The following is a 15,901-nucleotide window of genomic DNA, read 5'->3' as shown; positions in this document are numbered from 1 at the left end:
CTGAGATACCAGGTAGAGATGCTCACTGAGCAGTTAAATATGGGAAAGGGTGGGGCCTTTATGGAGTGGTATTTATGATCATAGAAATAAATGAGGTAACCCAGACAGATCATGAAGCTAGAAAAAAAATGGGGCCGAGGGAAGAAACCTTGGGAAGTCTAGGGTCTATAGGTGGGAGAGGGAAGCGATGCAGGTGCACAGGATGCTGAGAAGTAAGGTGGGGAATCAGGCGAGAGTGGGTGTCTTGGAGTGAGTGACAGTGCCATATGCTGTAGAGAAGTTAAATAATGTAAGTGCTGAAAAGCGGTTATTGGATTAATTAATTTCAAGGCCATCACTGGCCTGTGCCAGGACAGGGTGAGCAAAGTGGTGGCTACTGTCCCCCTGCTGGTGTGGGTTGAGAATGGGTGAAGAGAAAATTAATGTAAATTTTTTTTTTTCAAAGGCGGCAATCAAGGAGAGGATGGAAATACAAAAGTAGATACAGGGAGACCAGGATTACGTTTTGGCTTATTTGTTTTAGTTTTAGTTTTATTTGTTTAAGTACCGTTTGTGGGAGGAGCTGATGAAAGACAGAATTAGAACCATTGCTGGCTTTGGAGGTCCAGCAGGGCAGGGCAGGGTGGCTTTGTGAGTACTTGGCCAAAGCTCCCTACGGCCTTCCCGTTTGATCCCACAGTATAGGGGATGACAACTCAGAACAGTGAGGGAGGAAAAGGTCACCTGCCTAGACTGCCAGATTTGTGCAGTCCACCATGGTGATCTGTTCAGTGACAGATAGGGCCACCAACTCCTTACTTCTATAGCTTTGTTAGTCAACCAGCTAGAGTTGGATAGATTTTAGCAGTGGTCACTATTGTTTTGACCTGGGGTAGAGGCGGGGATCCACCTCCCACAAGCTTTTCTAAGTCCCCTAGCTGGAACTCTTCTCTTTCTCTTCTTAATCCTTCATTTGCACTCTTGTGTAGCTTGTGAAACATCCTTGGAGTCATTTTCGATTCCTATTCTTTTGGCCCTCATTCTCTTTGGGCATTTACGTACCACATGTATACTGATAACTCTCAAATGTATATTTCTATCTCAGACCTTTTCTCTGAGCTCCAAATTCATATACCCTACCACCTAATTACCATCTCATTTGTATAGTGTATAGACATCTCGAAATCACCATGGGTACAATGAAACTCTTGCAGACTCACCCTTACTTCCTCACAAGATTCTCCCATCTCAGTAAATGTACCATCCATCTAGACATTCAAAGCCGGAAATATAGGTATTCCCCCTGTTTGTTTTTTTTCCTTCCATCAGCCCCAATCTACAAGTTTTCTCAGTTCTATTTCCAAAACATCCCTTGAGTCTGGCCTTTTCTCTCCATTGCCATGGCCATCGCATCAGCCCAGATAACGGTCATCACTCTACTAGAAGCCACACAGCCTCCTGACTTTCAGTTTGTCAAATACCCCATGGTCTTGCCCACTTTAGGACCCATTCCCTTTGTATGAACCACTTTTTACCCTCCACCTACTGCTATTCTTCAGACAGCTGGTACCCTCTCATCTTATAGCATCCTTTAGTTCTCAGCTTAAACTCTGTTTCCCAGGGAGGTCTTCTCTTACCACTCCATCAAAGACAAGTCTCCTTTTCATAGTCTTACCTCATTCCTCTTGTTTTCTCCCTTCACGGCGTCCATTACAATTTTTAAGTATTTTATTTATTTATCCTTTTGTTGGTATCTATCTTTCTTAGGAAGATAAGCACTCTGAGGGCTGGTTCATCATTGCAACCCCCCAGACTCTAAAACTTTGCACTCAATAAGTATTTCTCTCTCTCTTTTTTTATATCACATTTTGTTTATTTATTCATCTGTTGATGGCTATTTGGGTCGTTTCCACTTTTTGACTATTGTGAACAATTGTACATATATATTTTTTAAAGCTTTGTAGTATTTTTTTGGGGGTAACATTGGTTAATACAATTATATAATTTTCAGGTGTACATTATCATTTGACATCTGTATATTCTATTGTGTGTTTATCACCCAAAGTCCAGTTTCCTTCAGCTACCATTTATTTGATCCCCTTTACCCACTTCACCCTCTCCCTACTCCTCTATATTTGAGTCCCTTTAACCATCTACTTACTCCCTCCTCCCCTACCCCCTACCCTCTGTTAACCACAAATCCATGTCCATGAATCTCTGTTTGTTTGTCCCATTCATTTGTTGCTTTAGGTTTATATCCTTCATATAAGTGATATCATGTGATTTTCAACTTTTTCTATCTGGCTTATTTCACTTAGCATGATTATCTCAAGTTCCATCCATGTTGTCGCAGATGGCAGTATTTCATTTCTTATGGCTGCGTAATATTCCATTGTATATATGTACCAAGTTTTTTTATCCAACCATCTACTGTAGGACACTTCGGTTGCTTCCATGTCCTGGCCACTGTGAATGATGCTGCTATCTTTTCAGATATGAGTTGTCAAGTCTTAGGGGTAAATACCCAGTGGAGGGATTGCTGGATCATATGGTAGATCAATTCTTAGTTTTTTGAAAAGCCTCCATACTGTTTTCCATAGTGGCTGTACCAATTTGCAGTCCCATCAGCAGTATATGAAGGTTCCTTTTTCTCCACTCAATAAGTATTTCTTGATTGAACACTCCTTCACCTCAGTGTGGGGACATAGAGAAACCTTTCAGAAGAGGCGACATTTGAGCTGGGCCTCCTCCAGGGAGTTTGTCCTCTTACAGGACTTCATTTTAACAGAGTGTGCTAAGAGTTTTCTTGTCTGTCTGCTAAAGATCCTGGTATTTCTGAGGATCAGGATGACATTAATTTTTTTGAGTCCCAATGATAACTTATTATTGTTATCACAATGCATGTTAGTGTAATTTAATTGTCTGCTTTGGGAAAGAGACATGCAAGGGTGTAGAGAGGGCAGAAGGGGATGGTTTTAAGGGGGCAACAGGGCCAAAATTGAGAAATTATGTTCTTTTGCTTGTTAGGACACATCCTCTTTTTAAGATTCTGGTGCTCAGTCGAACTTCCCTGCCCACCAGTCAGTAACCAACATTTTGACTGCTAAGGGTTGATAGGGTTCAAGTAGGTTACAGGAATAATTCGTTGGGCAGCAGTTCATCTTGTGGAGCCCAAAATGTATTTGTCACAGTCAATCATGTTCCCTTGCTGCTGTCTGGGAAAGATTACAAACTCCTAGAGCTGCTGTTATTTTAAAATGCATGTTAATTTAATCAGATGAGACTTTTTGAGCCTATCTCCTCCACCCCCACCCCCGATCTTTCTCAGGACTTCCTGCCTCCTCTTAGAATGATGTCTTCCTATTCCTTTTCCTTGTTCCTTGTGAAGGAAAGCGAGGAGAAGCTAGCATGAATTTGATATTCAGATTCAAAGAAGGATTTCTCAAGTCAAAGATGATATTTAAATTGCATCCGTGAATAAAATCCAAGGCTCAACAGTTCAACTGCTTGTAAAACTGATTTATAAAAAGAAAAGTGCTCAGAAGCTGACAACGTTGTTGTTAAATTGATGCTTTTTAACTCTTGAAGAGATTCTGAATGTATTTAATCATTCCCAATAGAGTTCTCTTCTCCGAGTTCCTATTGTGATCAGATAAAAAGCCATGCCATGAGAAAGAATGAAATCTTACCATTTGCAACACGATGGACCTAGAGGGTATTATGCTAAGTGAAATAAGACAGACAGAGAAAGACAAATACCATATGATTTCACTTATATGTGGAATCTAAAAGAAAAAACAACAAAATAAATGAACAAACAAAACAGAAACAAACTCATAGATACAGAGAACACACTGATGGTTGCCAGACGGGAGGGGAGTTGGGGGAGATGGGTGAAAAAGTGAAGAGGTTAAGAAGTAGAAATTGGTAGTTACGGAATAGTTGTGGGGATATAAAGTATAGCGTAGGGAATATAGTCAATATAATATTTTAATAATTATACATGGTGCCATGTGGTTGCAAGACTTCTGGGGGGTGTCAATTTGTAAGCTATATAAATGTCTAACCACTGTGCTGTACCCCTAAAACTAATATAATATTGAACGTCAACTGTAATTGAAAAAAAAAAAAAAGAGCCATGGGTCTAGAAATAAGTCTCATAGTTGGTATGTGTGTTTTCTGGTAACTTAAAGAAAGATATTCTGTATTTCTATAGTTCTTGAAGTAGAATTCTTTTCTGGAGTTTCCTGGTGGCAGGACATGTCGAAGGGTATTTGTTGTGTCTTGGTGAGACAGGAGAATAAAAGCTCTGCCCAGTGTCTTCTTTCTTGACTCTCAGTGAGAACTCTGTGATTGGATGAAGGGCCAGTTTATGGAATCCCCTTCCTGAGCTGTATGGGAAGGTCTTCAGCTGAAACCACCCTCATCATCTTTACAGCAAACGCTAGATTCCTCCTAAATTCAGAGTTGGGGCATTCAAACTGCTGTTTTCGAGGTGGAAGTAGAATTCAAGTAGAGATGCTGTGCTTTCCAGTTTCCTCTGATACAGAAGTCATTGTTAGTTGGGAGAACCAAGCATCCACGGATTGTGTCTTTATGTGCTTTCTCTCTCCCTCGGAAGATTCTCAGTGGATTTCCAGGAAGGTAGACTCCAGTTCTCCACACACAGTCCACACATAATTTGTTCAGCAATCAGGAAGACCAAACCAGTTTGTCCAGAAGGGGACACTGTGGAGCCTCACGGCGGCAGCTGCAGGTCAATGGTGGTTTTCCTGTTGCTTCAAAGCAGGAGCCAGAGGGTGAATTGCCTCTTTCCCAAGCCAGCAAGAGCTGTTGCCTCGATTTTTAAGAAGGGAAGCCCTATCGTACTGATTATTTACATTCCAAGTGACCTAGAGTTGTTAAATCAACCAGGGAACCAGAGCCCTCTGGGACAACTGGGCCGACGTAGAGAGTGAGGTGACAGCATTCCCCACTTCCCACAGTGGTCCTGGCTCTCTGTCCTCATCCCCCTGGCTTCTCCTTGAGCATCATCAGCGAGGTTTGAACAAGATTTGCTGGTTCCACAGCTCAGGTATGTCTGACCTGTTTTTGTCTGGGTTATTGATAGGCTTTTTAAGGTGAAGGGGAAACCAAAGGGAAGAAGAGAGACCTTTACAGAGGAAGAAAAAGACGCTTGAGTGATCAAAAAGTACATTTGAAAGGGTTGGAAAGGCCCCAGAATAGACAACAGAAGAATGGAAGCATAAAAACAGATATTCCTCTTTTCAAAATGACTAACCAGCCACCCCAGAAATCTAGCTTGTGTTCCAACCCAATTGGAGGCAGGCAATAAAAAACACAGGCAATGCTGTGTTTTTGTTACAGGCACACTCCCCTTAGAGGTGGCCATAGAGGAATCGGGATTTACCCATGTGTCCATATGTTTGTCTAAATAGGACTTTCCTCCTCACCTTGGAGCTGAGCTGCTGAGGCCAGCCAGTGAGATGAAGCCGGTTCCATGTTTTTAAGGAGCGGGAAAATCACAATTCCATACTAGTGTCTAGTCAGGGGGCATTTTATATTATTAACCTTTGAGTTTCTCATGTCATATAATCACAGGGTATTTGTTGAATAAATAAATGAAAGCAGTCAAAAGGCTCACTGGATGAGCTCTTGGCCACACAATTTCTGAGTCCTTCTTCAAGAGAATCTTAGATTATTTGAGTATCAGTACAGGGACACAGAGGAGCAGGGCCAGCTTCAGGGCCCTGTCCTTGGTTTAACGCTCTGCAGTCACCATCTCAAAGTTTTTAATAACAAGGGGACTTGTGTTTTCATTTTGCACTGGACTCCACAAGTTATGTGGCCAGTCCTTCAGGGAAGCCACACGTATGTGGGCCTGTAGGAAACACTAGTAATGATGACAGCGACCATGATAAAGATGAGAACCTTGAGAGGATCTGATCTCTTGCAGTGCACTAGAATATTCCAATAATGAGATACTTTGCATAAAACAGCTTCTGGGAGCCAGTGTTACATTGCAGTTAAAAAAATGTGTTTTATATTCAGAAAGACCCAAGCAAAATTTCCTGTTCCACCACTTAACGAGCAGTATAACTTCAGGAAGTTAGTTAGCCTCTCTGAGACTCAGTTTATTTATCTATTAAATACGGACAATATCACCCACCTCATAGGGTTTTGGAGAAGATTAGGGCAGGACTGTGAAGCACTCAGCCTAGTGCCTGGGACATGGAGAACACCCTGTACTGGTGACTGTCATTCTTCTTGGAACAGCATGACTCTATTACTTTTAGCCTGCTGAACTTAGGCTGAGTTATCCACCAGTTTCCTGACTTTGCAAATTAAATTGCTAACACTTGGTGCATACCCACAGGTATGTTTGCTAATGCTTTCTCATAGCTACAGGTGATAAGATTAGAAATTAGGTCCTGGACTTCTTTGATCTTATGAGCCGTGTATTTGCAAAGGTTTGTTAGAAGATTTTTCTCTTATGTGCTTTTAATCCTGGAACTATTTTTACTCACTACACTTCTACACTTCTTACTCAAGATGCATGGTGTTTTTTTCACTATGTTCGTAATTCTTGGATACCAGCGGGGGGCCCTACAATTCAATTTAATTCTAACACTACCTGAAATTAGAGTCAGATCCCATGAGTTAAGGGCTCAGTGCCATGGGACTGCCCCCACTTCAGATGCCAGTTGCAAGTCCAGGTTGTACTCTGACTGACAGGCTATAAATTTAGCAGGTTCTCACGACCCCCTCCTCAGTTTTCATAATTTGCTAGAGCAATTCACAGAACTCAGGAAAACATTTTGCTTTACAACTCAGGAACAGGCAGATGGAAGAGATGCGTAGGGAAAAATATGGGGGAAGGGACATGGTGCCCTCTCTGTGCACATCTCCCTCCCAGCACCTTGACGTGTTCACCAACCCAGGAGCTCTCGAAGCCGTCGTTTAGGGACGCAATTGATTAGATCACTGGCCATTGATTATGAATTTTTAAAAAAATTTTATTAGGTTTATTGAGGTGACATTAGTTGACAAAATCACATAGGTTTCAAATGTGCAATTCTATAACACACCATCTGTATATTGCGTTGTGTGCTCACCACCCAAAGTCAAATCTCTTTCTGTCACCATATATTTGATGCCCTTTACCCTTATCTACCTCCCTCCTTTCTGTCTAGTAACCATTATGCTGCTGTCTGTGTCTAAGAGCTTTGTTTGTTTTCTTGTTTGTTGCTTTCAGTTTTATATCCTGCATATGAGTGAAATCATATGGTTCTCGACTTTTTTCATCTGATTTATTTCATTTAGCATGATGTTCTCAAGATCGATCCATGTGTAGCAAATGGCAGTATTTCAATTTTTCTTATGGCTGAGTAATATTCTATTGTATCTATGTGCCACATCTTCTTTATCCAATCATCTATCAAAAGATCCTTCGGCTGTTTTGATGTCTTGGCCACCATGAATAATGTATGCCATTGGTTAACTCTATCCCCAGCTTCTCAGAGGCTAGGGATGGGATAGAAAATTCCAACTCTCTAATCATGCCTTGGTCTTCTGGATGACAGCCCCCATCTTGAAGCTATCAAGAGGTCTTTCCTTCAGCCAGCAGTCATCTCATTAACCTGCAAAAGGTACTCCTAACTCTGGAGAGTCCTATGGTTTTGGGAACTGTGTATCTTTCAGGAACTAGGGACAAAGACCAAATATTTTTGTTATATCACCTCCGTGTAATATCAGAGTCTCTCCAAGCAAGAAGAGTCCTGCTTGGAGAGACTCATTGATTTCTTCTGAAACTGTATAAAGATAAGACAGATTGTTTCAGGAAGTGTTGGGCTGAGAGACAGGGGGCAGGAGGGGGATTCAGACCTAGGTCAGATGGGCACCTTGGAAGAAGGGGGTAGACTAGATGACATGTTTCTTCAAACACTGGGGATCTGTGATTTCCTCTCTGAAGTTACCCCATCAACTCCAACAATGGGTGGTTCAAGATTTCCAACACCTAAACCACCTTAAAGCATCTCAGTGAGTGTTTGATTAATAACCCCATTGTAGATGGCCCCAAATATGTGACTGATTGTGCATTTTTACCAGGTGAGCTAGTATGTGGGAGAAGAGCTGCTCACACCTGCCTCCTTAGCGCAGTAGGCAGCGCGTCAGTCTCATAATCTGAAGGTCCTGAGTTCGAACCTCAGAGGAGGCAGTTCTGTTTTCGCTCAGGTTTCTCCTTAAAAGGAACTTATATGTGCTGTAGAAAAGAATGCTGTAACTTCCAAATGTAACACAATAATATACAGCTGGGCATGAAAAAATTTATATTTTAAGAGAATTCAAAGAGTTAAAAAGATTATGTATTTTTTTAATGTTATTTTGGTTAAATTTTCATGAGACTCATATTTCAGGAATTTTATTTATGATTTGTGACAGGAGTAAGCCATATTAAGGCACCATTCTATAAGATGGAGAGTTTATTTTATAACAAATCTATTCATTATACATGAAATCCATACTGTTTAGACACAAACAAGATAAAAAAAATAACACCTATTCTCTCACTGAGAGATAAATATCTTTAACATCGATATATGTCGTTTCAGACTTATGCATATATACATAGCAGTACATTTTTAATAAAAATGGAAGCGTAGCCTATATATAGATTGTCCTATAAACCAATTTTTTCCTGTGAAATAACATAAAAATTATATATTTTTGACTTGACAACATATTACGAACATCTCTAAATAAGTAAATTTATCACCTTGTTTAATGGCTATGGTTTTATTTTGTGGATGTATCATGACTTCTAAGACCAATGGTTTTATTTTGTGGATATATCATGACTTTTAAAACCAATCTCCTATCGTTAGATATTTAGCTCGTTTCTAAGTTTTCACTATTATAAACATCCTTGTAGATATACATCTAAGCAAACCTGTCTCACTACTTCCTTAGAGTAAATTGCTAGAAATGAAATCACTGGGTCAAATGGTGCATATTATTTATCATTTTGACACATATTTCCTAATTGTGCAGCCTCGGGTGGGGCGGGGAGTGGGGGAGGAGCAGGAGATTCAAAGAAACGAAAGCATTTGTCTTTCTCGAGTCTACCTCGCTGTAGTGTCTATTAATTGTAGTTGTAACGTAGAGTGGCTCTGGGGTGAACATTAATTCCTGGCCAAAACCTGAGCCAGGTTTAGACTTAGAAATGTCTTTCTCCTGCACTTGGTTAAAAAAATCTTTTTTCCTCTGAGTTGGCTCTTCATGTTTTACACATCCTCTTTACATCCCACATCAGTCCTTGTTGACGTGGTCACGTCCTTTAGTTTTGCGGCTTTTATACAAGTTGTAGAACATTCTCAAGATTTCTTTATCGTTAATCGTGCAGAGTTTACACTGAGTTTCTAAGGGGCAAGCTCTTCTTTATGGGGTGCTTTTCTGTAAAAAGGTGGCTCCCGACTTTACTCAGGGCTGGCTTCTTCTTTTTTGCTGTCTTTTCGCTGTGGATGGAAAGCCCTGAACATCCCCTCTATTTTGAGTAGGACTAGATAGACAAGCCACGTACAACTGGAAAAGGCATCCTTCTATAGCGCAGGCATCCTTCTGCAAGGATTGTGTCTCACATTCCAAACCTTCTTGTCTCAAGGCCCAGACCCACTCCCTATCTCAGCCCCTCCCTACCTCCAGTTGCGGTCAGTCTGGTTGGATTTTACCTAAATTCTAGGAAGATGACTTCTACATAACAATCAAACAGGGAGGATCATCCAGTTTGGCTTCATTATTTGGGTAGGTAAAGCTCCAGGTGCTGGGACCAGGTAATTAAAAGTGCTTGCTTTAGTTTCCCATGTGTCTAAGGGGATGTGTGTAGGGGCTGAGTGTCTGTTAAAGGTCAAGTCTTCACTTCCTTCAGGATGAAGGGGAACTATATGGGGAGGACAGCGATTCAGGGAGCAGAAGGAAGAGGAACGGGAGTAATAAGGACACGCTAAAGGTCAACGTGGATAGGATGGCTTTTTCCAGGCTGGTAGGAACAGATTGCAGCTGAGTTTTTTTTTTTTTTTTATTTTGTAACTTGCAGGCGGATGCAAATCAACTCTCCGAAATAAAGTCTCTCCTTGAACTGGGTAGTGACTCAGCCATGGGCAGGCTCTGCGGGGCTAATGTGGTGTCCTTCCTCACCATTCAGGAGGCTCTGAATGGGCTCTCTCTAAAATGCAAGCCATTCTCACGTGTTTCCCAGCCCCATGGAGCTGAGCAGTAGGCTAAGCCTTCTGTGCTTAGGGTAAGACTGCCTTTATTTAGCTCTCTTAAGATTAGATAACTCACATCACCCCTCTGAGACACACAGGCAGTGGCATTGCTTTTTATGACCTGACAAGTCGTGGACCCCAAATCTCTGTTTGAGCAGGCTTTACTAAACATGACGTGGAGATGCTGTAGGTTTAATATCCTTTGGGATGGACTACTCGCCATGGACAGAGCTTCAAGTTTGTGCTGTATTTCCTCTGCCAAACTCAGACCATGTTTTTGTTCCGTCTCCTTCAAAACTGGGAGTTGTCAGTGCATGTGAAAGTTGGAAATGAATGTGGGATAGAATAGGCTTCTGTGTCATGTTAAGGATAATAAGGTGTTTCTGCTTGTTGTCACTATGGACTTAGAATGTTCCAGAATGTTTGGTCCAGCCAAAACAGGTTGAGAGACCAGGTTTTAGTCCTTGCTCTGCCATTGGCTGCTAAACCATATATCTATCTGTTATATCTCACAATATGCTTCATGATTTTTAAAGACTGGGAGAAAGAAGAAAATAAGGTTCCCCACGTAAAGTCGAAGACTGTGGTTCAGGCATATTCTGAGCTTTGCTTCTGCCCAGTACGTGAGCTTTAGAAGACATGTCGCCTGCTTCACCTGTGTGCTTCACTTCACCTTGGCCCTCTATTCCCAAATGCTGGCTCTTCTGGGGTCCATGCAAGATGTTCCTCCCTCCAGCAGTCTTGGTGGAGCTGCTAGGTGGCAAAGCAGAACTTCCCTTAGCTTCCTTGTCCCTTAATTCCTCAGAGCCTCCGCAGGGGTTGTGTGAGGTCTTTACTGAAGACATGGGAAGAACTCGAGGGCATAATGATTTTAAAAAGAAGTAAGCATAAGTATCCCTATTCTCAGGGCTCCAGAGGAAAAAAATTCTAAGCTTTCAACAGGAGGTTTCCTGAGAGATGAACTCATTTCTCTGCTGGCCCAGGTAAAGAGCCCCTCCGTCAGTTCCCCGCAAACGCCATTGCCTTCTGAAGCCCCCACTGCTGCCCACGGGGAGCTGGGCGTTGTCCTTGGGTCCCATGGCCTTCTCTGCTCTGGGACAGCTGCTAATTGCTCACCGTGAGGTGTTCCTGAAGTCAGAGCTAAACACTATAAACGGCACAGCCAGAGCATCAGTGGGTAGGACGCTCTCTGGCCCCGTGAGAGCGAACCTCCTCCTGGCTCCCGGGGACTCTTTGAGTAACTATAGGCCACAGCCCATACTTACCACGGGGTAGTGCGCCCTCCTTACCTACCTACAAAGGACAGAAGTGTCTTTCTAAAGGCGATATGCTCTGCAGCCATATCCTCCATCTGCCACAGAAAGCAAATTTAGCTTTATTATGCACTGTTCTTTCTTCATCTCCCTGCTTCTGTGTTAAGCCTCCCAGTGGCTTAAGGGAGCAACAGAAGTGGGACTTAGTATTGTGTCTAGGTCCCAGGGCCACATAGCCATGGCCATTCCCACTAACTAGAACAGAATCGACAGGTTTGAATTTTCCTGGCCTTCCATCCTATTCTTGGCTGGTGGGACAGTGACCTTGCAGTGAAAAGAAGAATTAAAGAGAAAATGGAGTGAACTCTCCAAGGAAAAGAAGGGATCGGCCCATCTGGCCTGTTCTGGCTTTTTCTGCTGAGTCACACAGTTATTATCTACAGGCCGAAAAGTTCATACTCCTTTGACTAAAGCTAAGGAATGTTTATTTTTAATCAGGAGAGTTAAGTTAGCTATTTGCACTTTGATATGTTTGGAAAGTGGCCTTTCATTCCAGCAGGCTCAGGCTGCCAAGTCTGCATGCCCACCGTCCAAGGGTACGGACGCCGTGGAGGTGCCCAGCGCTGTGGCAGGTCTCGCAGGTGCCTAAGCAGCAGATGGAGGCTTTGGAGAGCCAACGGCTTTGTCGCTGATCCCTCCATGCCTGGCTGAGGGCGCCTTCAGGGACAGAGCAAGGATCTCAGGCCTTCAGTGCAGACACTGTAAGCAAACCAGGACGCCACTGCTGCCCTTCGCTGGAGGGTTGCTGGGAAGAGCCCATCCTGGGGGCTTTATAGAAGACGGAGGAGTTTACCTTCGGAAACAAGTTAGAGCCTGGTGTTAAGGTTAGGCTTGGCTCAGGGGCTGGGGCAGGAGTTGGTGAGAGAAAGGAAGTAAGCTTGTAAATGAGGGAGGAAGGGCTCCATTGAACAAAGAAGTCTTCTTTTAGAGGGGACGGGAGAATGCCCAGTCATGGTTACAAAAGAGTCTCAAGGGCCGTGGGACCTCTTTAGCCATTCCCATGAGAAGAAAGCCATGGGGAAGAAGAGGAAATGTGTGAAAGAAACTCACATGATAACGAAGGGGAGTCTCTAGTTTCTTCCATCTTTTAAAACTAAAATGTTTTAGGCAAATGAACCTTTATAATGTCTTCTTAATATCCACATACCATTTTAAGAGGCGTGTTTTATTCATTTTATGATCATTTTTATTTGGTTATTTTGGGTGCTGGGGTCACTCACGAATCTCTAAAGGGAACGCTCAAAGCTCAGAGGGAAAGCGGTTGGTGACTTTTTTCAGATTTGCGAAACATCCCTCACATTTTATCTGATTGCCTCTTTCTGGTTACTAAATTCGGTTATTAAAGGCTTAGCAGTGAACACCAATTTTGAAATTATTTTTGCTATCTCTGCTCAGGACAGTAAGGCAGCAGAAAGAACAGAGGCATAGGCTGTGGCTACTACGCCTGCAGCCTTTCTGACATTGAAGTGACCAGGGAAGGGACTCCTGTATTAGCTATGGGATATAGGCCAGATCAGGGGCTGGGCTGGCCTCTGTCTTCAATGTGGCAGCTTTAGAAATCAGGGGATCTTCTGGAATATCACCCAGGCCTTAGCTCAAATAGCAGTAAAATATGGTGCCATCTATTTATTTAATAGATACTTATGGAGTGGCTGGCCCTTTGCTAGGTGTTAAGGATGGCCCTCTGTGAGTCAGATACAGCCATCTCGGGGAGCCTGGAAGTCAGGTGCCTGGAGAGAATGCATCTTGGTCTTCTACTACTTGCTATCCTCACGTCCTGGCCAGAACTTTAGTACTGGACACCTGGCACCCAGGAGCTGGATGTGCTTGAATCTTGGACCAGATACTTTCTAGATGAGTGATCTGGCTTCTGGGAGCTTCAGGTTCCTCCTCTATCTCTACTATAATATAGAGATAATAGCATCTACCTTGAAGGGCTATCGTAAAGGTTATCTGTCATTTGACCATGTTGGAAAAAATAGGTGCTCAAAAAAAAAAAAAAAAGATTTTTTAAAAAACATATTACCGCGTAAGCACAGTTGTGCTTATATCCCTTTGGAACACCTGCAACTGAACCTTCAAGATGTAAAATCTTCAAAGTATAGTAATGCCACATTTATGCACCCTTAACCCTGCAAGCACACGTGTGCGCCTCGCTGCTGCTGAATCATCCAGAAAGAGAGACCATGAAGATGCCAAGCCTGGATGGAGGCTCTGCGGGACTCAGGGCATCCCCTCCACGTGGCTTTCCCAAGCCTGCCACTGGGAAAAGAGGCAGGGAACTCTGGAAGCCTGTATTTAGGCAGCCTAAAAATTGGGAGCTCAAGCTCTCTCATATGTCTGGCCTGGCAAGCATAAGTAGGAATAACAAACTCAAAAAGCATAAGTACTTTTTGGCTCTAGAAAGTCTCGATATAGTGTGTATGGGATTGCCCAGGAGGATCCATGCGCCAAAGCGGCAGAAGCCCACCGCTGGTGATTTCCAACGCCCTGGACGCAGGGGGGCGCTGCAGCCCCACTTATCCTCAAAGATGGTGGGAGGCCTCCCTAGGCTTCCTGAAGGAGCCCTGAAAGATAGCGGATTTCCTTGAGGCTTGCTTGATTTCACATTCTCCGTGCTTTCTTCCTATGTGGAAATCGGGGGAAGTCCTGCAGTGCCCCTGAAAAACAAAACAGAAAATGTGCATAGCTTCTTCAACCAGGAAACTTAAAACATTTGCAAGTGATACATTTTCACTTGTAACATACGTTTAAAAGTACATACAGGCAAAAAGAATTCCGCACACCCCTTGAGAATAGTGTTCAACACACACACAGTTATAAGTGATTTTATTTATTTACCAAAATAGGGTATCTCTCTGCAAACTATTTTGTTATTTGCTTTATACTTGATGATAGCCCCAGTAAATTTTTCAGTCTTTCCCATTTATTTTTTTTCAAGGTGATTTTGTTTGGCTATTTGGGATTATCAAATCTGAGGTTTGAAGCCCTAAGTTAAGGTATTAGGGTTGAAAATGAAAAACAAAGCATCTTAATGAGAAATTGTAATTTAAGTGAGGAGAGGCTTAAAATGATTACATTTTGGTCACTAAAAGAGCATTTACAACCCGTAAATTCCCTGAGGAGAGGCCTTCTTTCCCAAACCTTCCTCATTTCCTTCTGATTGTCAGTTAGATGGGTTAGTTGGTTCTCCCAGCTGCAAAGTGGAATTTTGTGCTATAGGTAGGAAGGGGTTGTTTTGAGCAGGGGCAGGTGCATACAAAGCAGAAATGATAGCACAGGTTCTGTCATCAGACTGGCACAGGTTCAAATCCTAGCTCTGGTACCTGCTGTCCAGCTGGGTAACCTGGAATCAATTACTGAATTGCTTAGAGCCTTATTTGTAAAATTCGGTAATAAAACACCTCTTTCAGGATTGTCATCAGTATCAGGTCAAATAATAAACACACACAGCCTGGCACAATGGCTGGCGGATAATAGGCACCCAGTGCTCTGTTAGGGATCAGCAAACTTTTTCTGCAAAGAACCAGATAGTAAATATCTTTGGCTTAGCAGGCCTCTGTCACAACTACTGAACAACACGTAATGAGGAGTGTGAATATGTTTCAAGAAGAGTCTATTTACAAAAACAAATGGCAGGGTGGATTCAACCCCTGGGCCTTAGTTTGATGATCCTGCTCTAGGTCAGTGCTGTTCAATAGAAATATAATGTAAGTCATGTATATAATATTAAATTTTCTTGTAGCCACAGGCAAAAAGAGAAACAGGTGAAATTAGTTTTAGTAATGTATTTTATTTACTTGGAATTATCCGAACTATTATTGTTTCAGCATGTAATCACTATGCAAAACCCTTAATGAGGTATGTTTTTACTTTAATTTTTCGTACTATTTTTAACCATCTGCTGTGTCTTTAAAACTTACAGCACCTCCCATTTCATACTATTCACATTTCAAGTGCTCAATAACTGTATTACATAGCCCGGCTTTGGATAGTACTTCTCAAGCTGTAGGTCATAACCATTTGGTGGGTCAAGAAATCCATTTATTAAAAAAGTCAAATTTTAAAAATGAAATAAAGGAGAATAGAAAGTATCGGAGTACATTGCATATAGACAGGGTATGGTCGTTTCCTGCGGTTTTGTTTGTGCATGCATGCATGTGTGTTTGCATGCGTGTTTGCATGTGTGTGTGCTGGGTCGTGATGAGAAACATACTTGTTTCTTCTAGTACGTTGTTGTCAAACATGTTTGAAATTCACGGCTTTACATACTAAATCTTTTCTTTTCTTTTTTTAAATTTAAATCAGGCTGATTGAGGTGTTTCGCTTCTTTCTTATTCAGAC

General features: G+C 42.3%; 1 protein-coding gene and 1 non-coding gene across 4 annotated transcripts in view; both read left to right on the top strand.

The window, feature by feature from the left end:
• The window catches only part of SLC1A2 (solute carrier family 1 member 2), a 131,348-nt gene that overhangs the window by 11,147 nt on the left and 104,300 nt on the right, over positions 1-15,901 (top strand). Inside the window, exon 1 of one of the 3 annotated variants that reach the window (XM_023528676.1) lies at positions 4,927-5,053. The exons of the other annotated variants lie outside the window; for them this stretch is intronic. The gene's annotated coding sequence lies outside the window, so the exon portion shown is untranslated. Of the gene's footprint in view, positions 1-4,926; positions 5,054-15,901 lie in introns of those variants that run through there. 3 annotated transcript variants of the gene reach the window in all.
• Positions 8,125-8,197, top strand: TRNAM-CAU. Its single transcript has one exon. It is a non-coding gene; the product is annotated as a tRNA-Met (tRNA).

This window comes from Pteropus vampyrus, unplaced genomic scaffold (assembly GCF_000151845.1).
Source record: "Pteropus vampyrus isolate Shadow unplaced genomic scaffold, Pvam_2.0 Scaffold31, whole genome shotgun sequence".
Classification (NCBI taxonomy): Eukaryota; Metazoa; Chordata; class Mammalia; order Chiroptera; family Pteropodidae; genus Pteropus; species Pteropus vampyrus.
The sequence above is the reverse complement of the archived record's forward strand: the minus strand, read 5'-3'. Positions and strand labels throughout refer to the sequence as shown.